The 4,695-nt window shown below is 52.6% G+C and overlaps 1 non-coding gene across 1 annotated transcript; it reads right to left on the bottom strand.

Moving 5' to 3' along the window:
* Positions 1-1,221: 1,221 nt before the first annotated feature.
* TRNAG-UCC lies at positions 1,222-1,293 on the bottom strand. Its single transcript has one exon. It is a non-coding gene; the product is annotated as a tRNA-Gly (tRNA).
* Positions 1,294-4,695: the final 3,402 nt, after the last annotated feature.

Below are 4,695 nucleotides of genomic sequence, written 5' to 3' on the forward strand. Positions count from 1 at the left end.
GCCCAATTTCGGGTAACACCTGCGATAACCCCAACCCCTGCAGGACAGAGGGTGGTGAAATGAGCTGAGAAAAAGCCTTGGCATCAGCAGGGGAAGGTTAGAGGATCTTGGCCAGTCACCTTTTGAAGCCTTGTGGCTTGGTCTTCTCTGCCCTTGGACATTGGCCTATGGTGGCCGGCTCTTCTGTGTGATTTGCCAAAGGAGGGAGTGAGGCAGGAATGGGGCAAAAGAGGAAAGTCGATCTGAGGAAGGCAGGGCAGAAGCTAAGTGCCTCAGTGCGGCTAAGTGGGGTTAGTAGAGCACCACCAGTCGTTCTGCAAAGCCTGGGGAGGTGCGGTTGGCTGCTGGGAGGCAGAATCTTGTGCCTGCCTCTTGGCTTCCCAGGGATGGCTACTTGCAGCCCAGGAGAAGGATGGTTCTGGGTGAAAGGAAGAGAAGCAAAGCTCTGGGAGGAAATTTGGGTGCAGGATGCGGGTGCTCTGCTGGGGGGTTGGGGTGCAGGAGGGGTGGTGCTTACCCCGGGCACTGCAGCTCCAAAAGTGACCGGTACACACAACCCTCTGACAGCAGCTCCTAGGTGGGCGAGGCCAGGGGGTCTCCGTGTGCCACTGCCTGCAGGCGCTGCCCCCAGAGCTCCAATTGGCTGCAGTTCCTGGCCAATGGGAGCTGTGGAGTTTGGACTCGGGGAAGGGGCAGTGCATGGAGACACTCCCCCCACCACAGGGGATGCTGGGACATGCCGGCCATTTCTGGGAGTGGCACGGAGGGATGGAGGCAGAGTGGGCAGGGAGCCACCTTAGTGCTGCTGGCACATCTCTTCACACCCATGGGGGGAGGGGAGCAGAGGGCCTCCATGTGCTGCCTGGGGTAGGGGCAGTGCACAGAGCTGCCTCCCCTCCCGGGTCTATTACAGGAGTGGGTGGGTGGGGTCTTTTGGCCTGCAAGGTGCAGCAGGTCGGACTAGATGATCACATTGGTCCCTTCTGACCTTAAAGGCTCTTAGTCTAAAAGGGAGAGGGAAGTAAAGGGAAAAAAATAAAAAATAAACCAAATATTGTAATACCAGGATGACTCCACCTGCTCATTGTATAGTCCTGCCCCTTTCTTTCTCCACTGGGTGTTGAATGACCTGCAGCACATTGATTCTCTCGTTCCATTGCTATTCTGATACAATTGTGACTGAAATTAAACCCATTCCCAGCAGAGAAAACACCACATCCCTGCATTGGCTGGGAACCAAACCCAGGTCAACTGCTTGGAAGGCAGCTATGCTTGCCACTATACCACCAATGCAGCTGGCAAAAGTACCCCTTATGCTTGCCCAATGAGGCTGGACCAGAATTGAGGCGTTTTACTGCCTATTAAAACATACTGGAGTCTCATCACTAAAAAAAAAAAAAAACTACCTCTATCTTCACCTGGATTTGAACCATCAGCCTCTCAATTAGGTCACCAAAGGGGTTAATCACCGACACAGGTAACTACCCTACTTCCCAAGCTTGTCTATGAAGCACCTACAGGGGCACACCTGGCTAGTGAGGGAGGTGCACTGCTGGGGTTATGAGTTCAGGCCTCACCCAAAGCATCGGTTTTCATTAGCCATGTAGCTTCCCCCACTCACTTTGTCTAATTCACATGGAAAGTGCCATACGAGGGTGATGAGAGTAAATTCTAAACTCTGAAATGCGGAGGTGGCCCATAGATTGGTATAAGGTGTTTGAAGAGAAAAAGCTCTAAGGATATAAAACCAGACAGTCTCCAGGGGCAGGTGCGGTACAACGCCTCAACAGGGAGCCATTTTGGGGAGGGGGTTTCACTTCCTCTGTTCAATGTCCTGAGAAGTATTTTAAGATGAAGATAACACCATGGCTAACAGCTGACTGGCACGTCCTGGGTTAAAGGAAGGAAGGGACTTGGGTTAATAGTCGGAAGATTTGTGTTACCGTCACTGTCTGACCCCCCTTCAGTGCAGAGGTTTGTACTTTGTGGGTGGAACGCACAGACTCCTGGAGAGCAGGGGCAGCTGTTCCCATGGCAGAGAGCCTGGCACTTAGGAGACTTTCTACACTTGCTGTTTTGAAGCAATTCAATAAAATAACGGTGGAGCTATAATGTCCAGTCCAAAATTTCAGCCCCCGCCTCAGTGCAAAAATGCTATTTGAGGATCTAAACAGGAAGCTTCCGGCGCTAGGACACCTGACCAGAGAGCTCAGTGGGGGGTGTAAGAGCTGCTAACTCTCAGGGTCCTGGGCTAAATCCACTTGCAGGGGGAAGTGTTTTGATTTACTTGATGGATAATGAGCACCAGCTACCAGGGGAGAAGCCCTGCCAACCTGCTGCCACTCCAGCTGCTACCCCAGCAGGGGGGGGGGTAGGGGGCCTGCTGCTGCTCCGGCCACCCCAGGAGTGCTGCCAGGGGCCACCGAGCTGCGGCTGCTCCTGCTGCCCACGGAACCACATGAGGGAGATGATTTTTTGCCAGTGACGGACACCTTGTCCTAAAAGCCTTTGTCTGCCCCCTTCTAGTGACTGGTACAGGAATGCAGCCCTCACTCCTGAGTCTTTCCTGGGGAAATAATGTTTCTGTGCAAAACACCAAAGCTTTTGACAGAAAGGAAGAAAAGGAAATGGCCACACGATGGGACTAGGACATAAGGAATGAAACACAAGATGCTTCTCCCATGTGCATTGACTTTGAACTTTGTTGTTTGCAGTGTTGTTGTATCCATCAGGGGCGGCTCTAGCCATTTTGCCACCCCAAGCACGGTGGCACGCCGCGGGGGGCGCTCTGCTGGTCGCCGGTCTCGCGGCTCTGGTGAACCTCCCACAGACGTGCCTGTGGAGGGTCCGCTGGTCCCGCGGCTTTGGTGGAGCATCCGCAGGCACATCTGCGGGAGGTCCATCGAAGCTGCCTGACGCCCTCCCGGCGACCGGCAGAGCGCCCCACGTGGCATGCTGCCCCAAGCATGCGCTTGGTGTGCTGGGGCCTGGAGCCGCCCCTGGTATCCATTTTGGCAGGGGCGGCTCTAGGATTTCCGCCGCCCCAAGCACGGTGGCACGCCGCGGGGAGGCGCTCTGGCGGTCGCTCGTCCAGCGGCTCCGGTGGACCTCCCGCAGACGTGCCTGCGGATGCTCCACCAAAGCCGCGGGACCAGCAGACCCTCCGCCGGCACGTCTGCGGGAGGTCTACCAGAGCCGCCTGCCGCCCTCCCGCGGCACGCTGCCCCAAGCTCGCGCTTGGCGCGCTGGGGGCTGGAGGCAGCCCTGCATGTTGGTACCAAGACATGAGACACAATGAGGAGGGGGTCACATCATATCTTTTAAAGGACCAAGGAAGGGAGAATTATTTACTCCTCCTCATAACACAAGAACTAGGAGGGGTCACCAAATGAAATGAATAAGCTGCAGGTTTGAAATGAACACACTTCCCTCAATCTGCTGGCAATGCTTCTACTAACGCAGCCCAATCTGCTGTTAGCCTTCTTGGCAACAGGGGTACTGTTGACTCATATCCAGCTTCTCATCCACTGTAATCCCCAGGTCCTTTTCTGAAGAACAGCTGCTTAGCCAGTCGGTCTCCAGGCTGTAGCAGTGCAGGGGATTCTTCCTTCCTAAGTGCAGGACTCTGCACTTCTCCTTGTTGAACCTCCTCAGATTTCTTTTGGCCCAATCCTCCAATTTGTCTAGGTCACTCTGGACCCAAACCCTGTCCTCCAGCGCCTGGATTCTTTACATGCTTTCACAGAGTGAAGAGCACATGTTCCATGATTTCATATGGCAGAGTTTTATGCTATAGGGAGCTTTCCCTGTGTGAATTTGACAGGTGAATCACCATAGAGACATATTCGCATGACTTGCATCCGAAGAAGTGGGTATTCACCCACGAAAGCTCATGCTGCAAAACGTCTGTTAGTCTATAAGGTGCCACAGGATTCTTTGCTGCTCATAGAGACATATTGTGAGGGAGCTGAGGGCTGTGAGTTTCCTTGTTGCCACCTTCCACTAGGAAGAGGGAGTTTTGCATTTGGCAACTGGATGTTAGTGACCAAACTCACCCAGACCGTCAGGCACTCAAGGACCCTCCTCTGAGCTACAGCAGCCACCCTAACCCCTGACTTCCTTCAATGTGTCCCCCTCTGGGGTCCAGCCCGGATCACCAGATACTCAGAGAAATCCCAGATTCTCTCTGCCCAAAGCAATGGTATATCCCAGGTTACTAGTTTTACTGTGGACCACTGCTACTGTATCTCACACAGCACTTGAGTATAGTTATCAAACAAGCAGAAATTTATTTAACAACCGATATTTAAACAAACAAATGTGAGTGATGGAAACCAACTGTTACCAACTAAACAAAATCAGAAAATGCAACCTACACTTTTTAATAGTTACCTTTCCTATCTAAGTAGATTCTCACCTCACACTTCAGTCAATTTCACTGATTCCTAGTCCCTAGGAGCCACGGCCATGCCTTTCATGAAGCACCACTGTTCATTAGTAATCTCCTTGGTGAATGGACCCAGAGTGTTTTTCTCCACCCTGTTATGAACTGAATCAGTCCTTTGTCTTTATTCACAGAAAGGACGATCTCCTCATTCTCATATTGTCCTTGTCACTTCCACAGGGTTTCGATGTCTATAATTTGTCTTTGATGGTTTTCCATTGGCTTTTCTGGGTTGGTGCAAAGGCTGACAA

This window comes from Mauremys mutica, unplaced genomic scaffold (genome assembly GCF_020497125.1).
Source record: "Mauremys mutica isolate MM-2020 ecotype Southern unplaced genomic scaffold, ASM2049712v1 001085F_np12_obj, whole genome shotgun sequence".
NCBI classification, from domain to species: domain Eukaryota; kingdom Metazoa; phylum Chordata; order Testudines; family Geoemydidae; genus Mauremys; species Mauremys mutica.